The 14180-nt window shown below is 37.6% G+C and overlaps 1 protein-coding gene across 4 annotated transcripts in view; it reads left to right on the plus strand.

Annotated features, from left to right (window-relative positions):
- The window catches only part of fynb (FYN proto-oncogene, Src family tyrosine kinase b), a 49249-nt gene that overhangs the window by 314 nt on the left and 34755 nt on the right, over positions 1 to 14180 (plus strand). For 3 of the 4 annotated variants that reach the window (XM_087806543.1, XM_087806539.1, XM_087806542.1), the window contains exon 2: positions 11021 to 11089. The gene's annotated coding sequence lies outside the window, so the exon portion shown is untranslated. Of the gene's footprint in view, positions 1 to 11017; positions 11090 to 14180 lie in introns of all 4 variants that reach the window. The other variant, XM_087806541.1, reaches the window with a different exon arrangement.

Here is a 14180-nt window from a genome sequence, read left to right on the forward strand (position 1 = left end):
TGAGGCTTCTGTCGCAACCATCCATAGTTGAGGCGGGGTTTTTTTTACAAGAAGAGAAAAGGGAAACTAAACAGTAACTAGGAAAAAATGGCAGATAAAACGGTGTTGAATGTTGTGAGTTCCCAGTGTTCTTGTCGCATTGTGTTGTTTTTTATCAGCCCAACATTCTCCTCTTCCTCCTCCTCCGCATCAGCAGCCTCAGCACCAGTCGAGTCAAGGACACTCATGGCATCATCCTAACGTTTCTTAAAACCCTCTTGAGTTTGCTCAACTTCAAGTGCTTCATTCCATCACATCCATGACCAGGTAGACGCTTGTCAACCTGTCAGATCCACTGAAAAATGAATCATTTCATTTCATTTTTATCTGAAACTAATGAGGATTTACATGAAAACCTCATGACAGAAGGAAAATAATCACAATTCAATCATTAAAATGATCTTTAATCATCATTATTTGCTATTTTTGTAGGTAAAGCATATCAATAGACAGTTTGCCACCACAGTTAATAGTAATTCATTATAAAATAAACATTTCCATAGACAATGTTTAATATCTAAAAAAAAAAATTGTTAAAAATGATAATATTTGAATATTTGCATACTGCATCACAACTTTATGACTACGTTTGATCAATTTATAAAAACAAAGCTCTTTGTTATTGTTTTTTTGGTTATTGGTGAAGAATGTATTAATATTTATTACATTACTCTAAATAAAAACACAAAAAAAGAAGAAAAAAATGCCCACAAAAACAACACCCGATTAACATCACCATTAATCCATGAAAATCAAAGTTCGGTGCTGAAGCAATTCCGTCTTTTATTTATCTTTTAATTTGTATTGCTGTTGTTAGTTTTATTTGCCTGTAGTTATCATTGATAATCCAAAGCTACTCAAATGATGAACTATGATGTAAAAGTTTTTTTGTTTTTAAGTGAACTTTAGTCTTAAATTCTGCTCGGTTTTGCCCTTTTTTCGACCGAGCTGCAGGCCCAGAGTTCAAAGTGAAATCAGTTGCAGTATGTTAAAGTGGCTAAAATGTGTAATTAAATGTTGATTCAAAATGCAGCGAAAATCTTGAAAATCGACACCAATGAAGATGGCAGTGTTTAAGCTTTGCCATTAAACAGCCAGCTTGTTCGGTTAATCTTGAACAGAACTAGAACAGTGATACAGAAAGGAGGAAATTCAGTGAAAGACAGAATGATGGATGTTTTGTGCCTTAAAAAGAAATCAATCAATGAGCTGAAGGTGGACAAATGATGTGTTCATAAGCTTCACTCAAAGATGTTTCACGTTAAAATTGACCTTGAAGAATGAAAAGAAAAAAATATAAATATAAATATAAAAATGATATTAAGTTTAGACGTTTGTTTCCTGTTAAATAATGTCCAGTTTTGATTGATCCATTGATCCATTTTGTTGAGCTCACAAACCTTCTGATATTGTGCGTCTTCTTGCTGATCCTCAACAGGTAGATCCCTCTTTCAGAATAGTTCGTAAGTGATACTTGATCACCAAAGTGTGTCGTGTACAAGATGAATACAAAGGTCTCTGAGACTTAAATGCCATCAGATGTACCAGCAATTCACTTTAAAAGGTTTAATGAATGGGCATGATTGACATTTTCACAAACGCACTGTGATCTGTGAGTTCCAAAGCCTGTAACGTGCGCTGCCATTTAGACAGCCGTAAACAGCTTCTCAACCTTTTGCTTCTTGTTGAAAGGCTGCCAGATTTAATTCCCGGACTGTGGCGGGATCAGAGAGATGAGACTGTCGAACACACTCGTGAAACACTAAAGAAGAATTCCCAGGTGCCAACATACTGTGCGTCCCTGATGTTAATATTACACATTTAAAAATTGTTTCTTTGTGCGACAGTATAGTCATTCAAGATAAGAAAGGTCCATTATTTGACAGGATCCGAGGTGGGTTTCAATGGAAACTCTGTCATGCACGCGAGTTGAAGTAGAGCTGCTTATGCAGAGTGGGTGGTTCGCTCGTGCTGCACTGGAAACAGCTGAATGTCATCTATTGGTGAGGAGTGGGTGGATTTCATTGGCTCATCTGAACCCAAGCTCTGTTTGCATTCTGTCAGTACATGTGACCATGATTGAAAGGGATGCAAAATGACCATTTAGGGAAATGCCGTGCTCAAGGAAAAGGGGGGGTTAGGAAGATGGGATCCACCTTTGCTTGTCACGATCATTTGAATAAATGGCTGGTGTATGTATCCTGTTATATGCTAGTAATATGCTGGTCAATACATTCTCAGAGTCTAAATGACCTCCAGGTAATGAAGAAAATGTGACCTTGTGCGATGCATTTTTGAACAGCAAACCCTGGCCTCTGCAATCAATTCAAAAGAATAGACACCAGCCAGCCATCCATCCTGTCAGATCTGACCTTATTCTCGTGAAAACTGGCATTTTTGGTCCGTTTCATTTGACTTTGTTGAACTAACCCTTTAGTATACAGTTTGTACATCTACAACTTTATTGACCAGGTCCAGCTGAGTAGACCAGCCCACTACTAGTTAGCATTAAACCAATGTGCCACTTTTTTTCTGTGAATTAATTGTAAAATATTTCATTGGATCAGTCGGCTGTCTTTAAAAAAAATCTCTCGATTAAACCGGAAAAAAAGGTTCTGATTTCATCGACCCAGACAATTGTGTTCAGTTCATGAGAGTAAACTCAGGCACCTTGTTGAGTTAGTGGTCTTATCGTTTCATCATCATAACCTGCCTCCTAATACATTGAGAGAGGAGATCGTTGGCATCAGAAAAATGTAAATTTTTCCTTTAAGAGCCTTTGTGAAGAAAAATCATCCTTAAAATAACATGTTAATTGTTGAGTTTGTGTTACATTTTAACATCAAAATAAGAATTATTGAAATGTTTTTTCAAAATGCCCACATATAAGACTCGGATTTCTTCCAACACACAGGAAGCATGACTGAAACTTTGTCTGAAGACAAGATTTCGTGGCATAACCTCGTGAGAACAGCGGTTACGGTGACTCCAGGAGCCAAAACGCGTGAGAATCAGCTGTACCGCCTCCAGTAAATCCTTTAAGACGGCTCCAGTTGATGGCATGCATCTTCTGTGACCACTTAAATGTCAGCCCAGCTCGTATTTTCTCCCACAATTCTCACTTTATGGAGTCTAATATCCCGGCACACTTCAGACTACAGTGTTTAGCAAGCATCCATCAGGATGTTAACGTGCGAGTTCAAAGATGATCCATGGTTTCCACACACTGCCAAACAGCTGTGGACACTTTAAACAGCTTTGGTAACAAGTGGGAAGAATTGGCAGCATCCCAGCGGCACTCTCATCCTGTCCATACTGATCATACTTTGTGTAGCCTTCAAACCCTGTTACTCGGACAAATGCACAATAATAGACAATTTTATTGAAGAGTGAAGCAGATAAGACGGGGAATTAGTAGAATAAAAAAAATCTCTTTGAAAAGATTTGTTTCTCAGAAACGGGAGCGGCTCAGACACTGTGTTTTCTTAGAGAGACCTTGTGATATTAAGTGTTTTATTTACTGGGATTGTAATAACTGAGACAGGGGTCACCATCATGCTGCCCGTGGGCACCATGAAAGTGGCTCTTGGGCCTGTTCGGAAAGTATTTTGTGTTTAATAAATCATTTTATGAAGTTTGAAATCGTGGGTGATAACTGTTAAAAAAAACCAAGAACATCTTTGTTGAATATCGTCTAACTTTAAGGAGTATATTGTAAAGTTTGTAACCTTTGTTGCTTCCAAAATACTTCTGAATACTGTGTTTTGTTCAACTTATAATGGCCTTTTTCCATCGTCAAGCGATACCTACTGCTCTGAAGAGATCAGTCCAACAACATCTGCGTTCACGTGTGTCTAGTCCAGCTGCTCTTGAACGCCCCAAACCATCCAAATCTCTAATACACTTATCACACTTGTTTCTATTTTACGTGCAGTCTGAGTTTTCTGTGACGTCAACTCTTTTAACAAAGAAGGTATTGTTTCTAAAAAATAACTGCTGCTACATATCATGACAGCGTGATACCATGTCAGACGTTTGTTTTTTGCAGCCTGACCGAGACTAAATGTATTCCTCATGCTTTGTTAATGCAGTCTAATGTAAAGACTCTGCACGAGAGGCCCCCGGGTTGCGGCAGTTGCTGTATCGAGAGAGGAAATGCTGTCTGGAAGAGATGCTCACGTAAATGATCGTCTATGTTTACTTTAATCAGCCATAGTCGTTTTCATTGTGACCTTCATTTCCTGTCGGATTACATTCACACGCTAAAGGGAATTTCCTTTATCTCTGCTGTTGTTGTTTTTTTTTTTTATGAGCTTTCGTTACTTTATTTCCATTAAGCTCACAGTTTAATTAAGAATTATGTCAGTTCAACGTTGTACTCCACATACTATATTAAAGTTTGAATTACAGTGGTCCCTCGCTGTTACTGGTAATAATTTTTTACGTGTCAAACCTCGTAGATTGATTGTTAATATTAAATCCGTTGAAAATGTTTGGCCTTAAAAACAGGTTTTGATCTTTGGTTTAATTTATTAATATTGTATTTAATTTTTTTTATCTGCGAATGTTTGAAATTTGAGAGTATTTAAATTAGAGATAACTGAGAAAATGTAAATTAGTTAGGGGTTTTACGGCCTTAAAACATGTATGATAATTGTAAAACATAAAGCTGATTCCTTAGCCGATTTTGCCTATTGCGGGTTATTTGTAGAACGTATCCCCCACGATAAACGAGGAACCACTGTATTGAAGCGTACATCAAACCAAGAAAAAAGGTGGTTTCCTCAGTCTTGACGCTAATACGGAGGTATTCTTTAGTGTTTCCACACGCCTTGCATCACATATAAACGTTACGTACAACTGCAACATACAACATATTGTTTTTATCATAATACACTGACCTAAAAATGAGTCCAAACCAGAGGTCAGAAAAGCAGCCATTTATCTATCACTCATACGAAACCTGCTCTAAGCTTATTTTGTAAAACAATGTTGCTTTCACACATTTGTCTTTAGCAATAAACAGATGGTTTTTATACTGTTGCTTTCTTTTTCTTGGAAGCTACATCATATCCTGCTCATCACAGGTGTTTTTATAATGAGGAAACGGTGTCTATCTTCTGACCTCAACTAGCAGGTTGATTCTATCAATGCAACAATTCTATTTTAAATTTAAATTTCACAAACTTCAGGGCAACACAAAAATACATTTTTACAAGTTTAGTTTAGTCATAACATTTTTCTAACTTACTTTAAAATCTTGTTAAATGTTATTTCAAAGGTTAAATATATATTTAAACTGAGCTTTTAAGGCTTATGTTTGGACTCATTTTGGCTTTAAAACAAAGCTTAAAGTTAATATAAGTTTACATTTTTTGTAAAAATTTTGAGAAGCACTTTTCTTACAAACACTTTCACATTTGATTAAAGAAGTATTTGCTTATTTATTTGTTTTAAAAGCCAGAAAAAGTGTTATATCTTTAAAATAGACAATATATAGTTGTTCCTACAGTATCTCAATGTATCGCAATATATCGTATCGTCACACGTGTCGTGATATGTATCGTATCGTATCGAATCTTGCTAGTACACAGCCCTAGACAATAGCATACAGTCAACTCCAGCAGCTTTTAAAGCTGTGTTTGTTTATGCATAGTTAGGTTTCAATACAGATGGAAGTTTACAGTCATGTGGTCTGTAAATTCTGCAAATGCCAGAGTCGAGTACTCAGACAATACTACAAATATATCCTTTTTCTGATGGTATCACAATATATCGACTGCACTTTCAAACTGTTCTCAAGATTAAACTACACCATGTATGAATGGTCCTATATAACTTAAACAATTATTATTTATATTATCTTTTGAAAATGATTGTAGTTCATTGCCGAGGTGAGCAGTTTCTACTAAAATGTAGATTATTATTTATATTTCAAGTTTTCCTCAAAATATTAATTTTAAAATTTCTTTAAAAAATGTCTTGGAGAAGGAGGAAATGAGTGATGGAATATAAAATGTGACCTTTGCCATCAAAGCAAAATTCTTCATTGTTATACAAGCTAATAAAACTGTACTTTGTTTGAGAATGTTTTCATGTGTCACGTCTTGAGAACTCACGAGCTGGTGACTTGTAAATGGCACAGTTTTAACTGCTATATTCAATTGAAAGAAACGAATAATTGAATGAATAATTCATCATTTATGTGTTCGTAATAGTGGCCTGCATAACAACATGTTCGCATATAGGTGACGTATAGGAGACAAAGCTCTTTCTGTTCACACGATAATGTACCACAGATTTTTTCATGCATTATTAACATCATTTTCCATCCATGCCCACTGCCATTTCTATCTTACAAAGGCTGTATTCTGCAGCCGCGCCGGACTCGTGTTTTGCAGAGGATTTTGTGATATGCTTCAGTTTTAAATGAGAGTTTCATTCATGTGGTGGCAGTTAAATGAGCAGTTTGAAATCCACCGAGAAGCCCTTCCAAGGGTCTGTTAAAGCCGAGTCTCCTCAAATCAGCCGCCCGCCTGTCAGATGCACGGCGGAGGGTTGTTTTTCTGCACTGCTGATGCAGCTCCGAGATGCTGACAAAGTAGATGATTGCGTATGCAGGCTTTGAAGTCGTTTAGTACGCAGGACCAGAGACTTCCAGCAGGCTCCGGTAAAAGGCTCTGACGTTGCCCATGGGAAAGAAATAAAACCATGTTGGCACAGTCACCAGGATTCATCTTTTGGATTTGGTGTCACATGTTAATTGCCCTGACATCAGTTTTTTTTGTCTTTATTCATGGACCAAGTTATTTTTTTGGAAGCGGATGTCGACTCATTTTTCTGTTTTCAGAATAACTGATTCCTATTATAGTATAATATTATAATTGATTTTATACCAAATTAACTTACATTGGTCCTATTAATTGAGTTATTAGTAATATGAATAGTAGTGTTTACTGTGTACTTTTAAATAGGGTTGTGTATTGGCAAGAATCAAGATACAGGGACAACGATGTGATATATTGAAATATGTTGTATGTGATTTTTAAACAAAATATGTCCAAATATCAGCTTTTAAAGCTGATGGACTCGACTGTTTCCTCTTGTCCTCAGACATTGCCAGGATCTCGCAGGTTTTCTTTGTTCTTTTACGTACAGAGGACGTAATGACTGCCGCCATCTAGAGGCCAGAAGATTAACTGTAACAATAAAATAAATATTTGCATGTAAATTGTAAATAAATGAAAAAAAAACCCATATATTTATATATTTTAAACACAACTTATTGAAATATGAGCCATAAAGGAACTATGATAAAAAATAAAGTATGATTTGAAAGTCCCTTCCAAGAAATACAAATCTAAACAGTGCTGTTGAATATCGCTACAGTATCAAGAAAATAAATATCGCGATGAATCAATGTATCAAGTGAGAGTAAAGAATTTCATGTTAACTCACAGTTCTTTTGCCGCAGCCATCCCTTTGATATATAGATCTGTAAACCGGTCGGTAAACCTTACAGCCAATTGCCGGCAGATTGTCTTGGTCACGTGATGTACTTCTAGGTATTGAAACTTGGTGAAGCTTTGTTACGATACTCGATACTACCGAAGCATTTCGATTGGGGCCTCCAAATAACCGAAGTTCCATACCCAGCCCTAGTATTATGCAGCTTCCTCTATTTAGTCAGAACCTTTCAATGAAATATCACCAACTCTCTAATGCATACCGTTCTTCGCACATATAGCACTCCAGCAGTTTTAATTAAGAATATTGCTGCAGAATTCAGGATCATCAAACTGCAAGGTTGCGGCGAATCCTTGTAAAGGCTATAGCCTGCAGTCGTGTGCTTTCCAAATGCAGCTATTGCCCCACTTATCCATTTGAAAGCTGGCCCTGAGTTGAACTAGTGGGTAGCTGACGTCGGTTTTTATGTTAAATTATACAAAGCCTACTACGTGCCTGAATGCAGAGTCAAACAAGTTCATAACACGGACCTGATGTAGTGCTTTGATGATATGGCCTAAAAATAGAATCTTGTCATACTGTGTTACTTCTACCTTTACTTGCTTAATAGCTTTGGTGCAAACTTAACAAAAGGTACATTTTCTCAAAATTAAATCATCAGCAGTTACATAGGATCTGATTTTAATGAAGCAATAACTTTCTCAAAGGGATGTGATTTTTTTTGTACGGATGAATCCCAAACCATTTCTGTAACTTAGTGCTGTCAATACTTAACATTTTTTTTATTTAAAATTCTGACACCCATGTGCATTATGTTATTCACCACAAAAAATCCTAATTTGTGTTTACACCACGTTTCTGAATCTGACTCATTTTGTTTACAAAACACACAAACAAAAGTCCTATTAAGTCAGTTTATCATTTTTTCTTCCTGGAAACTTCATAAAGTCCTTTGAGCACTTTAATGATAATGGAAATTAATGCAAATGCCATCTCATACCAACTGCCATAAAGCACTAAAGTAGACCAACTGTGTTAATGTTTGATGAACATAACAGAAAAAGGAGATAACTATACATATGGTAACCTTTTAATGGATCTAGAAAATAAAAACTACCAGTCACATTGCAATACTTATATTCATTTTACTTTTTATTTATTCAAAAATCATCGTATGCATTACATTTAAGTGCATATCTGGAAGTGTGGGTGGTATTTGTTGTTTCAAAGCGTTGCCCCCGGATCAACGATATTCCTTTGAGAGCAAAAAGACGTAAAGCCTTGTTTTGTTTTCTTGATTCCTGGCTGCTCTTTATTCACACGGTGCTCCGGCCTCGTCGCCCACTGTCCCCGTCTGACAGCTCCGTGTCTGGCCTGTGCGGACCCTGCTGAGCGTCTGGCCGGCCCACCAGCCCACTCATCTGTCCTCGCAGCAGCTAGAACACTGAGCGCGTTTGTGCTTCTTCCGGTCATGTGTCAGCCTTGAATGACTTTACCCCGGAGCCCTTGAGCCATTACTTTTTATTGTGAAGCCCAGCGATAAAAAAAAAAAAAAAAAACAGGGATCGACTCTTCCTGCGGGTGCGAGCTTCAAACACTAAGAGCTCAGCCTGCTGCAAGTCTGTCGCCTCGACGCTCGTCGTCTGGCGTGAAGAGACTGAGACGGAAGCAGACATGTAGGGCGGCCAAGAGGCAATTTACTGATGCTAAAACAGACCTAAATCAAACGTTGGAACGGGTCAGCGAAAGTATTCGGAGACACACTTTTAATGGCTCAATTCCTAAAGTGGACCAGCTGTAACGTAGAGAAGCAGTTTTTACAACCGACCTTGAGAATCACTTCCTCTCTGCGGCTTATATATATGATACAGTATATAGGAGTATGAGAAAATGTATACACTTTTTTTTATAGTATATTTATTTTGCTGTATTTAATTTTTGGTTTATATTTTAATAAATCTGTATCCCCTATTCTCCATGATGTTTTCTGATTTTTTTGTCTACAGCAAATATTCACATAGTTTGGCCATTTTTTTGTTGCAATTAAACTTCTGGCCGATAGATGAAAGCAGTCATTACGTCTTCCGCAGCTAAAATAAAAATTTCATCCCGCAATATCCAGGAGATGACTGAGGATGAGAGGATACAGTCGACTCCAGAAGTTCTTAAAGCTGTTGTTTGGACATATTTTGTTTTTTAAAACAAATGAGAGCAGTTAAGACTTTGTGAGCAGTCATGTAGTCTGTAAAGAAAAAAGAGTCAAGTACTCAGACAATACTACGAATATATCCTTGTTCCTACAGTACTGCAATATCCTATCGTGTATCGTGCCATGGTATTGTGATATGTATCTTTTTGCCAACATTCTTTCCAATACACATCCCTATGTATAATAAATAATAAGCAAATATGTGTACAATTGAGCCCAATTTTACCCCAAATTCCCCTTTCTCTTTTCTATTTGCTCCCTTTTGCGATTAATCCTTTGAAGTCAGCAAGTTGTGACATTCCTTTGGAATAACAAATTCACCAAAGCAGGTTTAAATGGAAATACGTCGTTTTTAATAGTGTCTTAGTGGCAAAATGGATACAGTTTGTGTTCAGAGCATCGTTTCAGCTTTAATATAAGTTAAAGTAAGTGTTGAGGTTATGTAATATTTAATATGCCCTAGATACCTCACAAGAGCTGGCAGAGTCAAACCTAGGTAAGTCATTGTGACACGTGAATTAAAACTAGTAAGGGAGGTTTTGATGTCAAATCAGAAGCTAATGGGATCCAAGATTTTGGCAGGGGTGGCCTTATTTAATGGAGGGAAGCTGAACACGCCTGAACTCAGCATGAAGCTAAACCCATCATCAACCTTCTCCCCAAATGGTCCAGAAGTAATTTCCATGTCTTTCACAGTAACAACTTTGAAGATGGTGTGTGGCAGCTGCTGTGCAGTGGATCCGGGCTGTGGAGTTTCAATAGGTCTTATGATCGAAAGATATTGTATATTAAAAGTCATGTAGTCTATCCATCTGTGTATGTTTCCAACCCCTGATCAAATAATAACCTTATTTATGGACAATGACAGGGACTCAGCTTGTTGAATAAAGCTGAGGTGAGGAGTTTAACTACAACTGTCAATCTTTAAAATACAAATGTAATGCGTCTTCTTTTTCTTCTTCTATTCATCCTCATAATCCTTGTTTTGTTTTAATCTTTCTTGTTCTTCTTCTCCGTCCACTTGTCCTCATCCTATATCTTCTTTATATATCTTTATATATTCTCCTCTTGATATTCAGGAAATACCATCTTCTCTGTAACCTACAGCTAAGCTAAACGGCTAACAAACAAATTGAGTATAAATACAGAGAACTATATAATTTATTTTCAGCCTGAAAAGCAAAATCACTGGACAGATCTGCAACAATATACTTTTTTGAGAAAGCGTGTGGCACAAGTGGTTGAAATTCATGTTTTATTGAACGGCACGGTTGAATAATTGAATGACTCTCTCTGTCCCAGCAGGGCTTCTGTTTGGGCGACACACAAAGCAATGTGGAGGAAATAAAGATCCTGATACGCTGAAAACAAGAGGTACGACGGCTCACGCTCCTGTGGACTTGTGTTTACTCTCACATTTATGAGCACAAACACACCTGTGGATGAATTCACACGAGGTTGCTACACATGATACGTTCACTGCTCTCTTACATGCAGATTATAAATGCAGTATTTGTCTCATGTAGGGATGCACGATATTGGAAATATGTGCGATATTCAATATTGGTGTCTTAAAGTGCGATATCGATATTAATGCATGTGCAGCCGCAGGAAAGTGCGAGTGCTGTAGGGTAGTTCCAGGGGTTTAGAGAAAGAAAACAATGCGATATTACCCTTTAGTTGACGAAATGATCGGAGAAAAATATCACTTAGTCCCGCGGGACTTGTATCGGTTTGCGGCAAAACTGACAACAGAGAGGAGCCGCCGGCGCGTCACGATATCACCAAATCAATAATAAATTCCACTTCCTTGTACACGCACACATAACAGTTTATAAATGACCTGACGCAACTAAGCTAATTAGCATACAGCGAAGACGGACAGGTTTACACTTGTTTGGAAGTTTCCTGATCATATAAAAACAAAAAACTGAGACGAGATGAAAAGTACGTAAAATATATAGCAAAGAGGGTTGAAAGAGGTGAGTGACTCGATCACTCGTGTTTGAGTAGCGCTCATAAGTTAGACTTACTTCCCTGTATATACTGAGCCACGACAAGTCAATGTGCCGGCAAGACGTGTTGCCATAGCAACCGAGTCTAGCAAGCTGCGCTGCACAACTCACAGACAGACCGAGACGTAAACGACAACGAGACATAGAAGTACAAATTGACAACTTTAAAGAACGGAACACTGATTGGTCAAAGTGCGCATTTAATAAAGGCTTGATTTATACAATAAGAAATTATAAATTATCGCACATGTTTTCGATATGAATATCGCATATAAGCTTTATAACATCGTTTGGAAATATGGCTGATGAAAAGGTGATGAAATATAAGTGTTGTCAAGCCTAAAAAAAACTACTCGCTCGAAAATGAGTCGCTGGATTATGGGCTTTTCTAGTTTCTGACTTCATGCTGATGAAAGAAGACGAGTAATTTGCTAGTGAAGAATGTTTGCAATGCAATGCTACCGTTGGGTTAAAGAGCCTGACATCAGATGTGTTCTTCACAACTAGCAGCTGTGTGTATCACTGTTCATATCCCTTCAGCACGCTTTCACATTTCTTCGAATTCTCCCTTCTGGCTCAGTAATCCCATTGGAATTGTATAAATTCAAGTGTTGGTTGCTTTGAAAAAAATGTTTCTTTCATCTCTGTTTATGTCCAGCTGTGATCATAAAGACAAAGAAATAAAGTAAATTACCTACTACTAAGTTCAGCCTGCAGGGGATGATAAACAAATGAGAAGTTGGGTCAATAAAATCACAGGAAATACTGTCTAATTACTCACTACTGAGGGACCACAAGGGAAGCTTTCAAAGAAAGAAACGTACAAAAAGGTTCACACTGACAAAGTATTACAATAACTTATTTGTTAACAATAAAACTCTTGCCAGGTAGAAGTGAAAAAGAAAACAGATTAAAAAGTTAATCTCAGATGTAGTTAGCTTTATCCTGCTTTGTTATAGTGCCAGTATGTTTACTAGACAAAGTGTTAAACCGGCTTGAAACTAACTCATATCAATCATATCATCATACTGAAGAATCAACTCAGGCCGTCAAACTTGTTTATCGTTTTTTTATCATTTTATTGAGTTTATAGAATTTTATCCGATTTGCCCCCTGTTCTGGACCTCCCTCTCACCGGACATTTGCAACATTAACACACTGACTGTTTTTAAAACTCGCCTAAAGGCTCAACTTTTAAAACTCTGGCTTTTATACTTCACTGTATTGTAGTAGTTCCTTTAAAAAAAAAAAACAACGGTTGTTTTATAATCTGTCTGTATGGTGTCCTTGTGTTTTTTGAAAGGCGCCTTAGAACTAAAATGAATTATTATTATTATTAATTTAATGGTAATTTAACAAATAATCTTGCACAAAAGTCAGGAATTTAAATTCATAAATATATGGTATTACAAAAATTGATATTATAAAAATAAACGTGTGTAAATGATAATCCATGTTTAATTATATGTTCGTGGAGTAGAAGTAGTGGTGATAGAATACAGGGACTTTCAGGCACTATATGGTTAGTCCCAAATCTGCCTTCCTTGAATACAAATAGCTTTGCAGCTGGCACACAGCTATTGAGGAAAATACTTTTCAGTGGACTTCCCCTAAACACAAGGCTTTTCTACTAAACTGCTGAACATTTGCATTCAGTAAGTTGCCTTCATCGCAGCTGTGTTACTATTTCATTACGCATGCTCCACTTTCCTGCGTGGTTCTTTTATATTTGTAAATTACAGCTCGTGAAGGAGTCGAATCACACTTTACCACATGACTCAGCTCTTTAAGATGCAGCGTCTTGCTCACGTGGTTTGCCTCTCCGGGATGAACAAGAAGCTTTTCAGCGTGGAAGTAAGTCATCCTCTGCTGTAGGAAGGCAGGTCACAGTCTGGGTGGATGCCATTGTAGGCCGCTAGAAGAAGGAGTCACTGATTCCACTTCGATAGCTTCACACTCCTGTTCTCCTGCAGCCTTTCTATGAGCCTCTGCTGGTGATTATTCCGGGGATTAATATTCTATTCACAGTCACGAGACAAACACGTTCTTGTGTTTGCCTTTTGGTCTCATTGCAGTGCGACAGCACATAATTCAGCCTCTCCACCACCGCCTCCTCCCTGCATGTTATCTTCATCGTAATGAGGGCGCCATCCTGGGCTCCCCTGAAAAGTTAGCGTCGTGCTCAAACTGTGGCTTTTTTGGAGGGCTCTTCGCTCCCCCTAATGATATGGTTGCAGAGTGTGGGTGCTGCTACTGAACGTAGTTAAGCTGCAAGCCATTATATTGACACATGTGCTGGCTTTATTTGTAAATGCATCCTCAGTTATATAGTTGCAAAGATGGGTGTTCTCACAGAGGATGTGATGTCATAATGATATCTGTAAGTGTTAGTTTGTCATAATGAAACCTTGAACACGAACACCTTGCAGTGCATCTGCATCTTCCACTTT

This window comes from Callionymus lyra, chromosome 13, assembly GCF_982586985.1.
Source record: "Callionymus lyra chromosome 13, fCalLyr1.hap1.1, whole genome shotgun sequence".
NCBI classification, from domain to species: Eukaryota; Metazoa; Chordata; class Actinopteri; order Syngnathiformes; family Callionymidae; genus Callionymus; species Callionymus lyra.